The sequence below is a fragment of the Schistocerca piceifrons genome, chromosome 7, assembly GCF_021461385.2.
Source record: "Schistocerca piceifrons isolate TAMUIC-IGC-003096 chromosome 7, iqSchPice1.1, whole genome shotgun sequence".
Classification (NCBI taxonomy): Eukaryota; Metazoa; Arthropoda; class Insecta; order Orthoptera; family Acrididae; genus Schistocerca; species Schistocerca piceifrons.
In genome coordinates, this window is record NC_060144.1 from 343346237 (window position 1) to 343362770 (window position 16534).

Sequence of the window (16534 nt, forward strand, 5' to 3'; positions counted from 1 at the left end):
TTTACCAGCACAGTAATTCATTAATTTTTCTAAGGGGACGTTTCAAAGTCTTCATCCCCGAGTACCGCTTGCATCGTACGTACTGAATTGTGTGTGATTTATCCAGTCTCAGTCTTCTCCTGGAGAGTTTACCCTGTGCAACTCTCTCAGATACCGTCTACAGCTGCATGATTACACTGTAATTCACAACTAAATGCCTGGCAGAGGGTTTATCGAACAACCTTTAAGCAGTTCATCTACCGTTCCACTATCGAGCTGCTGGCAGGAAAACCGAGCTCTTAAATCATTCTGCTCGGGCTCTGATTTCTCTTATTTTATTATGATGATCATTTCTTCCAATGTAGGCGCGAGCTAATAAAAAATATTTTTGCAGTCTGAGGAGAACGTTAGTGACCAAAATTTCACGAGAAGATCCTGCCCCAACGAAAACCGCCTTTGGTTTAGTGACTGACAATGCAGTTCAGGATCATGTTCGTGGCACTCTCTCCCCTATTCCGTAATTATACAAATCGAGCTGTCCGTCGTTGAACTTTTCCCATGTCCTCTGTAAGTTCCGCCTGATGCGGATCCTACAGCGCAAAGCAGTACTCTATATGAGGTAGAAGAAGCGAGGTGTAATCAGTCTATTCACTACCCTTGCTGCACTTTCTACATGTTCCTAAAACAAACAGCGTTATGTATGTGATTATTTCAGTTAAAGTTATTCGTAATTGTAATCCCTAAATATTTAGTTGAATTTACACCATTTACATTTGTGTGAATTATCGTGAAACCGAAACTTAGCGGATTTCTTTTGTATTCCTAAGGATGACTTTATATTTTTTCATATTTAGAATAAATTACCATTTTTCGCGCGATACCTCGTGTAAACCATTCGAAATTGGTTCTGCTTATCAGATGTCTTTACAAGATGGTAAATGACAGCACCGACTGTAAATAATGTAAGAGGCTCCTCAGATACTGCCCTTTGTCGTTTATGTAGATCAGGAATACCAGAGGTCCTATACCACTTCCTCGAGGAACACCAGATATTACTCCTGTTTTACTCGATTACTTTCCGTCGCTTACTACGAATTGTTACATTTCTGACAGCAACACACGAATCCAGTGACACGACTGAGGCGACAGTTCATATGCAAGCACTGTGATTACAAATCGCTTATACGCAGCTGTGTCAAAAGCCTTCTCGAAATCTAAAAATGTTGTTGTCGTAGTCTTCAGTCCAGAGACTGGTTTGATGCAGCTCTCCATGCTACTCTATCCTGTGCGAGCTTCTACATTTCCAAGAAACTACCGCACCCTACATCCTTCTGAATCTGCTTAGTGTATTCATCTCTTGGTCTCCCTTTACGAAATTTACCCTCCACGCTGCCCTCCAATACTAAATTGGTGATCCCCGATGCCTCAGGACATGTCCTACCAACCGATCCCTTCTTCTAGACAAGTTGCGCCACTAATTCCTCTCCTCCCAAATTCTATTCAGTACCTCCTCGTTAGTTACATGATCTACCCATATAATCTTCAACAGTCTTCTGTAGCACCACATTTCGAAAGCTTCTATTTTAAACTATTTATTGTACTCGTTTCACATCCATACATGGCTATACTCCATACCAATGCTTTCAGAAAAGACTTCCTGACACTGAAATCTACACTCCTGGAAATGGAAAAAAGAACACATTGACACCGGTGTGTCAGACCCACCATACTTGCTCCGGACACTGCGAGAGGGCTGTACAAGCAATGATCACACGCACGGCACAGCGGACACACCAGGAACCGCGGTGTTGGCCGTCGAATGGCGCTAACTGCGCAGCATTTGTGCACCGCCGCCGTCAGTGTCAGCCAGTTTGCCGTGGCATACGGAGCTCCATCGCACTCTTTAACACTGGTGGCATGCCGCGACAGCGTGGACGTGAACCGTATGTGCAGTTGACGGACTTTGAGCGAGGGCGTATAGTGGGCATGCGGGAGGCCGGGTGGACGTACCGCCGAATTGCTCAACACGTGGGGCGTGAGGTCTCCACAGTACATCGATGTTGTCGCCAGTGGTCGGCGGAAGGTGCACGTGCCCGTCGACCTGGGACCGGACCGCAGCGACGCACGGATGCACGCCAAGACCGTAGGATCCTACGCAGTGCCGTAGGGGACCGCACAGCCACTTCCCAGCAAATTAGGGACACTGTTGCTCCTGGGGTATCGGCGAGGACCATTCGCAACCGTCTCCATGAAGCTGGGCTACGGTCCCGCACACCGTTAGGCCGTCTTCCGCTCACGCCCCAACATCGTGCAGCCCGCCTCCAGTGGTGTCGCGACAGGCGTGAATGGAGGGACGAATGGAGACGTGTCGTCTTCAGCGATGAGAGTCGCTTCTGCCTTGGTGCCAATGATGGTCGTATGCGTGTTTGGCGCCGTGCAGGTGGGCGCCACAATCAGGACTGCATACGACCGAGGCACACAGGGCCAACACCCGGCATCATGGTGTGGGGAGCGATCTCCTACACTGGCCGTACACCACTGGTGATCGTCGAGGGGACACTGAATAGTGCACGGTACATCCAAACCGTCATCGAACCCATCGTTCTACCATTCCTAGACCGGCAAGGGAACTTGCTGTTCCAACAGGACAATGCACGTCCGCATGTATCCCGTGCCACCCAACGTGCTCTAGAAGGTGTAAGTCAACTACCCTGGCCAGCAAGATCTCCGGATCTGTCCCCCATTGAGCATGTTTGGGACTGGATGAAGCGTCGTCTCACGCGGTCTGCGCGTCCAGCACGAACGCTGGTCCAAATGAGGCGCCAGGTGGAAATGGCATGGCAAGCCGTTCCACAGGACTACATCCAGCATCTCTACGATCGTCTCCATGGGAGAATAGCAGCCTGCATTGCTGCGAAAGGTGGATATACACTGTACTAGTGCCGACATTGTGCATGCTCTGTTGCCTGTGTCTATGTGCCTGTGGTTCTGTCAGTGTGATCATGTGACGTATCTGACCCCAGGAATGTGTCAATAAAGTTTCCCCTTCCTGGGACAATGAATTCACGGTGTTCTTATTTCAATTTCCAGGAGTGTATGTTAACAAATTTCTCTTCTTCAAAAACGCTTTTCTTTGCGTTGCCAGTCAACATTTTATATCCTTCCTACTTCGCCATCATCAGTTATTTTGTTCCCCAAGTAGCAAAACTCCTCTACTACTTAAGTGGCTCATTTCCTAATCTAAGTCCCGCAGCATCACTTGATTTAGTTAGACTACATTCCATTATCCTCGTTTTGATTTTGTTGTTGTTCGTCTTATAACCTCCTTTCAAGACACTGTCCATCCCGTTCAACTGCTCTTCCAGGTCCTTTGCTGTCTCTGACAGAATTACAACGTCATCGGCTAACTTCTAAGTTTTTATTTCTTCTCCATCGATTTTAATTCGTACTCCAAATTTTTCTTTTGTTTCCTTTACTGCTTGCTCAATGTATAGGTTGAACAACTTAGGGGATACGCTTCCCTTTGATGCCCCTAGACTCTAATAACTGCCATCTGGTTTCTGTACAAATTGTAAATGACCTTTCGCTCCAGGTATTTGTCGTAGGGTCAGAATTGCCTCACCTGTTCTAACATTTCTATCGAATCCATACTGATCTTCCCCAAGGTCGGCTTCTACCAGCTTTTCCATTCCTCTGTAAAGAATTCGTGTCAGTATTTTGCAGCCGTGACTTATTAAACTGATAATTCATTAATTTTCACATCTGTCAACGACTGCTTTCTTTGGGATTGGAATTATTATATTCTTCTTGAAGTCTGAGGGTATTTCGCCTCTCTTATACATCTTGCTCACCAGCCGACAGAGTTTTGTCAGGGGTGGCTTTCCCAAGATTATCAGTAGTTGAAATGCAATGTTGTCTACTTCCGGGGCCTTGTTTCGGATTAGATCTTTGAGTGCTCTGTCAAAGTATTCACGCAATATCATATCTCCTATTTCATCTTCACCTACGTCCACTTCCATTTCCGTAATTTGCACTCAAGTACATCGCCCTTGTATAGACCCTGTATATACTCCTACCACCTTTCTGCTTTTCCTTCTTTGCTAAGAACTGGGTTTCCATCTGGTCTCTTGATGTTCATACAAGTGGTTCTCTTTTCTCCAAAGTTCTCTTTAACTTTCCTGTAGGCAGTATACAACTTACCCCTAATGGTGAATGCCTCCATATCCTTACGTTAGTCTTCTAGCTAGCCCTGCTTAGCCATTTTGCACTTCGTCGATCTTACTTTTGAGGCGTTTGTATTCCTTTTTCTTCTTCATTTACTGCATTTTTATATTTTCTCCTTTCATCGATTAAATTCAATATCTCTCCTGTTACCCAAGGATTTCTCTAGCCATCGTCTTTCTACCTGCTTGATCGTCCGCTGCCTTCACTATTTCGTCTCTCAAATCCACCCATTCTTCTACTGTATTTACACTCCTGGAAATGGAAAAAAGAACACATTGACACCGGTGTGTCAGACCCACTATACTTGCTCCGGACACTGCGAGAGGGCTGTACAAGCAATGATCACACGCACGGCACAGCGGACACACCAGGAACCGCGGTGTTGGCCGTCGAATGGCGCTAGCTGCGCAGCATTTGTGCACCGCCGCCGTCAGTGTCAGCCAGTTTGCCGTGGCATACGGAGCTCCATCGCAGTCTTCAACACTGGTAGCATGCCGCGACAGCGTGGACGTGAACCGTATGTGCATTGACGGACTTTGAGCGAGGGCGTATAGTGGGCATGCGGGAGGCCGGGTGGACGTACCGCCGAATTGCTCAACACGTAGGGCGTGAGGTCTCCACAGTACATCGATGTTGTCGCCAGTGGTCGGCGGAAGGTGCACGTGCCCGTCGACCTGGGACCGGACCGCAGCGACGCACGGATGCACGCCAAGACCGTAGGATCCTACGCAGTGCCGTAGGGGACCGCACCGCCACTTCCCAGCAAATTAGGGACACTGTTGCTCCTGGGGTATCGGCGAGGACCATTCGCAACCGTCTCCATGAAGCTAGGCTACGGTCCCGCACACCGTTAGGCCGTCTTCCGCTCACGCCCCAACATCGTGCAGCCCGCCTCCAGTGGTGTCGCGACAGGCGTGAATGGAGGGACGAATGGAGACGTGTCGTCTTCAGCGATGAGAGTCGCATCTGCCTTGGTGCCAATGATGGTCGTATGCGTGTTTGGCGCCGTGCAGGTGAGCGCCACAATCAGGACTGCATACGACCGAGGCACACAGGGCCAACACCCGGCATCATGGTGTGGGGAGCGATCTCCTACACTGGCCGTACACCACTGGTGATCGTCGAGGGGACACTGAATAGTGCACGGTACATCCAAACCGTCATCGAACCCATCGTTCTACCATTCCTAGACCGGCAAGGGAACTTGCTGTTCCAACAGGACAATGCACGTCCGCATGTATCCCATGCCACCCAACGTGCTCTAGAAGGTGTAAGTCAACTACCCTGGCCAGCACGATCTCCGGATCTGTCCCCCATTGAGCATGTTTGGGACTGGATGAAGCGTCGTCTCACGCGGTCTGCACGTCCAGCACGAACGCTGGTCCAACTGAGGCGCCAGGTGGAAATGGCATGGCAAGCCGTTCCACAGGACTACATCCAGCATCTCTACGATCGTCTCCATGGGAGAATAGCAGCCTGCATTGCTGCGAAAGGTGGATATACACTGTACAAGTGCCGACATTGTGCATGCTCTGTTGCCTGTGTCTATGTGCCTGTGGTTCTGTCAGTGTGATCATGTGATGTATCTGACCCCAGGAATGTGTCAATAAAGTTTCCCCTTCCTGGGACAATGAATTCACGGTGTTCTTATTTCAATTTCCAGGAGTGTATTTCTCCTTTTCTTGTCAATCGTTCCCTAATGCTCTCTCTGAAACTTTCTACAACCTCTAGTTCTTTCAGTTTATCCAAGTCCCATCTCCTTAAATTCCCACCTTTTTGCAGTTTCTTCAGTTTTAATCTACGTCTACAGTGCGTGACGGAGGGTACCCCGTACCACAACTAGCATCTTCTCTCCCTGTTCCACTCCCAAACAGAACGAGGGAAAAATGACTGCCTATATGTCTCTGTACGAGCACTGATCTCTCTTATCATAACTTTGTGGTCTTTCCGCGAAATATAAGTTGGCGGCAGTAAAATTGTACTGCAGTCAGCCGCAAATGCTGGTTCTCTAAATTTCCTCAGTAGTGATTCACGAAAAGAACGCTTCCTTTCCTCTAGAGACTCCCACCCGAGTTCCTGAAGCATTTCCGTAACACTCGCGTGATGATCAAATCTACCAGTAACAAATCTAGCAGCCCGCCTCCGAATTGTGTCTATGTCCTCCGTCAATCCGACCTGATAGGGATCCCAAACACTCGAGCAGTACTCAAGAATAGGTCGTATTAGTGTTTTATAAACGGTCTCCTTTACAGATGAACCACATCTTCCCAAAATTTTACCAATGAACCGAAGACGACTATCCGCCTTCCCCACAACTGCCATTACATGCTTGTCGCACTTCATATCGCTCTGCAATGTTACGCCGAAATATTTAATCGACGTGACTGTGTGAAGCGCTACACTACTAATGGAGTATTCAAACATTACAGTATTTTTTCTCCTATTTATCTGCATTAATTTAGATTTATCTATATTTAGAGTTAGCTGCCATTCTTTACACCAGACACAATTCCTGTCCTAGTCATCTTGTATCCTCCTACAGTCACTCGACGACACCTTCCCGTACACCACAGCATCTTCAGCAAACAGCCTCACATTGCTATCCACCCAATCCAAAAGATCATTTATGTAGATAGAAAACAATAGCGGACCTACCACATTTCCCTGGGGCACTCTTGATGATACCCTCACCTCCGATGAAGACTCACCATCGAGGACAACGTACTGGGTTCTATTACTTAAGAAGTCTTCGAGCCACTTACATATTTGGGAACCAATCCCATATGCTCGTACCTTAGTTACGAGTCTGCAGTGGGGCACCGAGTCAAACGCTTTCCGGAAGGCAAGGAATATGGCATCCATCTGATACCCTTCATCCATGCTTCGCAAGATATCATGTGAAAAATAGGCGAGTTGCGTTTCGCAGGAGCGATGCTTTCTAAAGCAACTTCTTTGTCTCAATGAATTTCATTATATTCGAACTGAGAATATGTTCGAGAATCCTGCAACAAACCGATGTTAAGGATATTGGTCTGTAATTTTAAGGATCCGTCCTTGTACCCTTCTTATATATAGGCGTCACCTGCGCTTTTTTCCAGTCACTCGGGACTTCACGTTGGGCAAGAGATTCGCGATAAATGCAAACTAAGTAAGGAGATAATGCAGTAAAGTACTCTCTGTAATACCGAATTGGTGTCCCATCAGGACCTGGCGATTTATTTATCTTCAACCCATTCAGCTGCTTGCCAACCACAGGGACGTCTATCACTATGTCCTCCATACGGGAATCAGTACGAGACTCAAACGGCGGTATGTTTGTGAAAGATTTCTCAAATACTAAATTTAAAATTTCAGATTTCGTTTTGCTGTCTCCCGTTGCCAGGCCAGACTGATCAGTGAGTGACTGGAAGGAAGCCTTCGTCCCGCTTACCGATTTTACGTAAGACCAGAATTTCCTTGGGTATTCAGCGAGATCTTTTGGTACGGTATGACGGTGGTAGTGGTTGTATGCTTCGCGAATCAACAACTACATTGTACACCACTGAGTATATTTGTTAGTGAAAGAGAACGAAGAAACATCGTATTTCAGCAATGAACAAATATCCATGTGACAAATGTGAAATTAATATCTCAAAAGTTAAGTCCAATATAATGTCATCAGAGATAACTTTTATGTGGAAGAGAGTTGTAAGCGCAACGAGGAAATTCAATGCGCCAAACAATGCTCTTCCACAGAAGAAGTCGCTTGCTAGAACTCATCCAGTGCAGACGTACGAGAGCAGTTCTGATGTGAATGATCTGAATTATTGAGATTGCGAATCGTGACGAGATTGTTTTCGAGTTTAGAAGTGTTTGTTGCGTGACGGGATTCACGGCTTAAGAAACTGATTTTATGAACTGAGACAGGAACAGATAGACTCATTTAACCGTGCACTACGGGTTAATTGAAATCTAATAACGGAATTAGTGAACATTGGACTTGACTTTAAATTAGTTGGACCTTAAGGAGAAGTGAACATTCTATGAAAGAATACACGCAATTAGTCTTGAGTAGGACACAAGTACACGACGTCATGAAGATAAAACAATTACGCTGAAGTGTTGAGTTGTGGTAATTGCCAAGAAACTATAACTCAATCGGACTGACTTACCTAAACTATCCCGTGTGCGTGTGGTGTTAATATTTTGATAGCTGAAATGTCTTTACACTGAGCGCGTCCTGATTTCCCTGCCTGCACGTCGATTGGTGAGTGTTCCTCAGGACACCTCACACTACTGCCTAGCCTAAAAAAACCGCATGTGCACGCCACAAGTACTCTGCTACCCGAGTAGCCGCTTCCTTTGTGTAGTGCACCCCTTCAGTTCATAACCAATAGAATGTTGTCAGAATCCACATCTTCCCCTGGAAATGCCTTACAATTTAAAACCTGGTTCCTAAATCTCTGTCTTGCCATTATATAAGCTTTCTGAAACCTTCCAGTGTCTCCAGACCTCTTCCATGTACACAACTTTCTTTCATGGTTCTTATTAGTTATGATTAAGTTATGCTCTGTGCAAAATTTTACCAGGCGGCTTCCTCTTTCATTCTTACCCCCTTTTCCAAATTCACCCACTACTTTTCCTTCTCTTCATTTTCCTACTGTCGAATTCCAGTCCCCCATATCTATTCAATTTTCGTCTCCCTTCGCTATCTGAATAATTTCTTTAATCTCACCATACATTTCTTCAATCTCTTCGTCGTCTGCGGAGCTAGTTGCCATATATACTTGCACTATTGTGGTATTCGTGAGCTTCGTGTCTATCTTGGCCACAATAATGCGTTAACTATGCTGTTCGTAGAAGCTTACCTGCGCTCCTATTTTTTTGTTCATTATTAAACCTACTCCAGCATTACCCCTATTTGATTTTGTACTGGTAACCCTGTATTCACCTGATCAGAAGTCTTGTTCCTTCTGCCACGGAACTTCACTAATTCCCACTATATCTAACTTCAACCTATCCAGTTTTCTTTTTAAGTTTTCTATGCTGCCTGCCCGATGAAGGGACCTGACATTCCACGCTCCAATCCGTAGAACGACAGTTTTGTTTCCCCTGATAACGACGTCCTCCTAACTAGTCCACGCCCGGAGATCCGAATGGGCGACTATTTTACCTCTGGACTATTTTACCCAAGAGTAAACCATACAGTAAAGCTGCATGCCCTCGGAAAAAATACGACTGTAGTTTCCCCTTGCTTTGAGCCGTCCGCATTACCAGCACAGCAAGGCAGTTTTGGTTAACGTTGCAAGGCCAGATCAGTCAATCATCCAGACTGTTGCCCTTGCAATTACTGAAAAGGCTGCTGACCCTTTTCAGAAACCAGAAGTTAGTCGACCCTCTCAACAGATACCCCTCCGTTGTGGTTGTACCTACCGTACGGCTATCTGTATCGCTGAGGCACGCACGCCTCCCCACCAACGGCGAGGTACATGGTTCATGGGGGCGGGGAATCTAAAAATACTGAATCAATTTGACGTCCCCTATCGAGAGCACCCATTACTTCTTGTGTTTCACAAGAACGGTACTGTCTGGATCCACTTGGCAAATTGTCAATAAATCGTTTTCTTCGAGATACTTCATATTGTTCGAACATAGTACGTTTTCCTCCTGAAAATCGACGTTAGTGATATGGTTCCGTAATTCAGCGGATTACTGCTACTTCCTTTCTTGGATATTGGTGTGACTTGTGCAGTTACTTGTGCAAGTTTCCAGTCTTTAGGTACGGAGCTTTGTAAGAGTGCTAAGTACGGAGCTTTCGCATCAGCTTACTCTGAAAGAAACTTGATTGATACAAAATCTGAACCGGAAGTGTTGCCTTAACAGTTTTAACCTGATATGCTACAGCAAGGATGTCTACTACTAAGTTATCCATTTTGGCAATTGTTCTTGATTCGAAATCTGTACTTCGTCTTCTTTTGTGAAGGAATTTCGGAAAACCCTGTTTAGTAACTATGCTGTAGTAGCGCTGTCTTCAAAAGCATAACTATTGCTATTGTGCAGTGAAGGTATTGATTGCGTCTAGCCTCTGGTGTGCTTTACATATGACTTTGGGTTTTCTTATAGATTTCCAGAGAGAGACTTTCATTGTAGAAACTATTAAAGCATCTTGAATTTGAGCTCCCACTAAATTTTGACCTTTCTTCGCCTGTCTTGGGGATTTTAGATTCTTTAAAACTTGGCATGCCTTTTAAGTTGCTTCCTTAACAGTGTCCTGATCTGTCAGGTGTACCATGCGGGATCAATACCATTTCTTATTAATTTGTTTAATATGTATGCGAACTGCTGTCGACACTATTTCTTTGAACTCAAATCACATTTGGTCTACTCTTACATAGTTAGATCGGAAGAGTATGGAAAGTATGTATTTAGCATTTGTTTTTGGTGTATTTGGATATTACGGTATTGCTGCAACAGCCTAGTGTTCACTAATCCCTGTATCCTCATGATGCGCCCTATTCACTTAGGATTATTTGAGGTCCTAAAAGGTCACGCACACTTTCGCAACTATTTACACTTCGAGTGGGCTCCAGAACTAGCTGTTTAAAATAATTTTCTGAGAAAGCAATAAGTACAATTTCGGACGACGTTTTCTGCCTGCGCCCGGCTTTAAACATGTACTTTGTACTTTTGTCAATATATCGAGAGTAGACTGAAGTAACTACCAACTACAACTATATGAGGGCGGTACCTATTTGAAATATGACTCGAATTTTCTTTGAACGGTTCACCAACTGTATCATCTGAGTCAGCGGTCGGTAAAAGGAACCAGTTATTGAATTATCTTGATTGTCAGGTATAACGTCTACCCATTCTAACTCACAGGCACCAAACAAGTTATTTGTAGATGTCTTGTTACACGTCGTATGACCCTATCACTTCTCCTTGTCAATGTTTTCCACATATCAGTTTAATCACACACCCTCTTCATTCCTCACCAGTGCACTTAATATTCAACATGCTTCTCTAGCACCAAATTTCAAGCACTTCGATTCTCTTATTTTCTGGTTGTCCCAAATTCTATGACTAAGTTCTGTATGATGGTGTGCTCCAAATGTACATTCTCAGAAACGTCTTCCTCAGTATAAAGCTGATGTTTCACATTAGTACAAGTCTTTTCGCCAGATACGTTCTCCTTATCTACGCTCGTCTGATTATTATTTTGATGTGAACTCTATCTCATTTCTGCTACTCTTCATCACTTTACTTTTTCTTCAGTTGACTCTCAGCAGAATGTGTTCATTAGACTGTTCATTGCACTCGACCTTCCGCAGCTCTTTCTCACATTCGCTGATGATAGTGATGTCACCAGCGAATCTCTTCTTCGATACATTTTGACCTTGAATTTTAAGCCCATTCTTAAAACTTACGTTTGCATCCAGCATTATTTCTTCTATATGTAAACTGAACTTCGGGATGTAACGAATTATTTTTCCATTTTGGTTCATACACATATTCAATAATTACCATCGTTCCCTACCTATTTCACTGAATATTTCGAGCAGCTTGTATCAGTTTATATTGTCGAACGCTATTTCTAACTTGACATAGTATATGTGCGTGTCTTGAATTTTCTTGTGTCTTGTTTCCGTTACCATGGGCAACGTCAGAACTGTCTCTCTGGTGTATTCTTTACCCTTATCTTTGCTATCTCTCCAGATTCACAAATTTTGCAAATTAACGTTAATAGCCTCTTGATTGTCACTTCCATTACTGATTTTAGAAATTTGTAAAGAATGCCGTCTATTCTTCCCGTTTTATTTCATCATAAGTCTTCCAAAAATGTGCCACACCACAACTGGGGTAATATATCCGCTATGTCACTCTTATCGATTCCACGTCCTCTTATATCACGTCATCAAAAAATTCCTCCCCTCACAGAGGTCTTCACTCTTTTCGCCTATCTACTTTGCTTTTAATACTGGAATTCCTCTTACACTCCTACTGTTGAGGAATCAAAATAAGTACGTATAAAACGTACAAACACGCGCCTCCGTAGTGAGGCAGCTGAAGGAAGCTAGTTTGTTAGCGGTGCCAACTGCCTCCAGTTCTGATGCTGAAATGAATATTAACCTGAGTTCCCGGCAACAAATGAACACAGACTCTGATGCACAGTTACTGTAAACCAATTAACTCTAGATTCTTTCCGCTGTGTTTCGTTGAGAAGAGATACACTGAAGCGCCAAAGGAACTTATATAGGCATGCGTGTTCAAATACAGAGTTAAGTAAAAAGGCGGAATACTGCGCTGAGGTTGGCAACGCCTATGTTTGACAACAACTGTCTGGCGCAGTTGTTAAATCGGTTACTGCTGCTACAATGGCAGGTTATCAAGATTTAAGTGAATTTGAAAGTGGTGTTATAGTTGGCGCGCGAGGGATGGGACACAGAATCTCCGAGGTAACGATGAAGTGGGGATTTTCCCGAACAACCATCTATTGCTGCAGATTTTAATGCTGGGCCATCAACAAGTGTCAGCATGCTAACCATTCAACGAAACATCATCGATATGAGCTTTCGGAACCGAAGACCCAATCGTGTACCCTTAATGACTGCCGACACAAAGCTTTGTGCCCGTCTGGACCCGTCCACACCGACATTTGACTGTTGATGACTGGAAACATGTTGCATGGTCGGACGAGTCCCGTTTCAAATTGCGTCGAGTGGATGGACGTGTACGGGTATGGAAACGACGTCATGAATCCATGGACCTTGCATGTCAGCATGGGACTGTTTAATCTGGTGGAGGCTCTGTAATGGTGTGGGGCGTGTGCAGTTGGAGTGTTATGATACGTCTAGATACTACCCTGACAGGTGACACGTACGTAAGCATCCTGTTTGATCACCTCCATACCTTCATGTCCGTTGTGCATCCCAACGGACTTGGGCAGTTCTAGAAGGACAATGCGACAACGCGCACGTCCATCATTGCTGCGGAGTGGCTCCAGGAACACTCTTCTGAGTTTAAACACTCAGGCTGTACCAGTTTCTATGGCTCTTCAATGTATATGGGTCACTCTCGATACTATTCATTCAGTAAGAAGTTATTAGAATGGAGTAGACAATGTGTCGAGATTGGTTTCACTCTCTGATCATCATCAACAGAATTTCTAGGATACCGCCAGCACAAATACTTATCACAATATTAAATGTCACACTTAAGACGTATATCGCATAGGCTCGGGAATGCATCACTGTGAAGGAAGGTGTATACAGTTTGAAATTAGACAGGTGGAACAATACGGAGCTGTACGACTAATGATGCTATGCACGTTTATACTTTTATTTATGGAACAGAGTAAAAGACCGATATTAAGTATCTATACCCATAAATATAGAATAAATATAAATGAACTTGTTATATCCGTAAAACTGTAAGAGACGGGGACGTGAACTGCTACTTTTCTTAGAGCCGAGAGTGAAAGCTACTTATACTTTTCTTCTTACTTTTATCTCCACCTCAGTAACCAAGTAATTGCAATCTATTTCTAGGCTGAATGAAACGCCATTTTACTGGAACATGGAAGTTGCGGTGCAGCTACACCCGATGGCGGCTAAAGGCTGCCTTGCTGTTAAGTAATACATTTCCGGTTGTGTAATAGAAAACAGTATTTCACTTCGAGTCGAGTCTTTCCGCTTTGAAATCAAGTGCAAGTACTTGAAAATAATGAATGCAGGTGATTGGACATAAAAGTAATAACAAAGGGAATATTTTATACTCCTTAGAAATTTAATGCGATATTTACGGTTTCGCGGTTTAATTTTAATGGTATAAAAATCCTTGTTGGTAGAACCACTTTTAAGTGGTTTGTATTTGTCATTAGGAACTATAAATAACGAAAGAGTTTTATTAGCACCCGGGAGATGGCCGTATACTCTTTCTGAGACAGTTTTCCCTTTCCCTCTGTGTGTGCAACCGTCATCGTTGACGGCCACTCACCTTGTCGGGTGATCCTTAATGGGACGGGTCCCGCAAGGAGTGCGTCACTTCATCGCGTCCAGATAAGTCTGAGTACTTAACGGTGCGGATATCCGACTGGTCTACAGCCATCTATGATGGGGCATACGTAGTAGAAAGAATTTCATTAGTGAACGTAAGCGGAAAGAAAAGGATTGGGTGACATTGGTTAACAACAGTGTATCCTAAAAACTGCATTGTGATTATTTGGCTGCCAGTGACACAAGGTAGAATCGAAGTTACAGCGAATTAGGAGTTGAAGAAAAGAGGTACACCTTTCTGGAGGAGGGATGAGACTAGGGAATTTTCTCTGCTGTCTCCCATTTAGTGACAAACGCGAACCAACCTACGTTGTTGACCAAAATTATTTCCCGCGCGTCGAGTAAACTACACTGTGCAACACAATTTGTAACACCCCACTCGTCACTTATCTGGTTTTGGTGTGTGTTCACCTCAGGTAATTGACTAACATATCAACAGAGAGTGCAAAACTGCCGCAATATCGGATAACACAAAGAAAGTAATAAGGCCCTGTGACTCCTGATTGAACTGCGGTGGCAGTGTTGACATTAATTGATTCAGAATTGATCCATTTTAAATAAAAAGGGGTGCACATTGATGTTATATTCAGCTATTGAACACCAGATGCAAATGTTGAACATAAAATTAATTAAGAAAGTAACTTGGGATTTCAACTACTTGATTGAAAACAGATGCAGTCGATTAGCACAAATTTATTTTAACTCACGACCTTCAATCATCACATTACATGACTCTCCTAACAGGCAGTGTTAATAAATTGCGTTTGCGTGGAGTATAGCGCGCTAAAACGAAAGTAATTCCTATCGACTGACCTAGGCGTAATGCGAAGTGCGAGAAGAATTCTACAATACACGGCCCGTGAAACCCTCGTGGAAACTTTGCCCACGTGATCCAGCAAATTAATCAGTGGCCGGAGCGGGCGCAATATCACTGAATTCAACGTGGCGGCGCGGCGTCGTTGTGTGGACGTCGGCCGACCTCGTGGTGCTGCAAGGCTGCGTTCGTCTATTCACTTCTAACTAGCTTGCTCAGTACATAGCTGAACGAAAACTTTCTACCTCCAAGCTCAATCGATCCATTTGCTAAGTCCTAAACTGCAGAGATGCTCACTCTCTCTCAGGCAAGCTGAGTAAATAACGCCACGTCCGCACTCTAGGCAAGCTGGAAACGGAAGACGACTATGGAGACTTCTCCCAGCCCGCTCTTTTCTCTGTTTCCCCTCCAGCAAAATCAGTTACTCCAATTGCACCGAAAGTCGCGTTAATTATGCTTCGCTTCCCAGTGCCGACCAATGCCTGCTCTGGGAAGTGAACAAATTCCCACAAAATTTCCCTTCCTCTCAACTTCTGCTATTTAGCTCCTCCCAGGCCACCCATCAAGGTTAGCGTCTGCACAAAACACCAATTTTTCCGGAATTCTGACTCCCAGGAGAGTACTTCAAATTCCTCGGTCCTACGTTCCCATGGGAGGCCAGCGTATTTCATTCTGTCGCTCTTCACCTGATTTACTTCAGAGTCTGCTGACAGTGAATTCAGCGTGAAGTTGCTATAGTCACAAACACGTATATTTTGACCTCTGTTGACCGCTTCACCGTAGCTTCGCGCGGCTTTCTCGCATGTTTCACTGAAAACGGGACGACGGACATTTATCAACAGGCGTACAAGTTCTCCGTCTGCTTCCTGGTACATCAGTATGTGGTCAACCACCCACTCACTGTCACTCATCTTAAGTCAGCGTAGGCCGCGCCCCGTTACCGCTTTCTCAAAGCTTGAACCGCCCAAGCTGCCTTTTGCGCTTCCCTTCGCCGTTCCCCAATCGGCCACGGTCACTCGAATACTTCCCTGGGATAGACCAGCCTCCAGTAAATCGACGCGTTTCCACAAAGTTTTCATGTCGTGTGAATTACTTTGATACCATCACCCGACATTAATTATTCCAATACGTCCATACTATACCCTCTACAAGATGCATTGTGCCTTGTCAGTCATTTTTGTTCAGCCCTACTGTTCGCTCAACGTGAGTTAGGTGATCATTAATGACTTCATGTAAGGGGCGTAGTTCTTGCCATCTTACAATAGAACATGCTGCTGACACCCCCGCACATTTCAGCCGCTCTCTAAGCCCACACCCCACCCCCCCTTTCCTGTAGGCTACATATGCATTGAACGTGATCACACCCAATTTGAATGCACCGCGACCGCGACGAGATCTGAACGTGATCTGAACCATCATAGGGTGCTTATGTTTTTCATTCGTCGTCCTTCATTCCCTCCTGTGATGTGATCATGCATGGGTA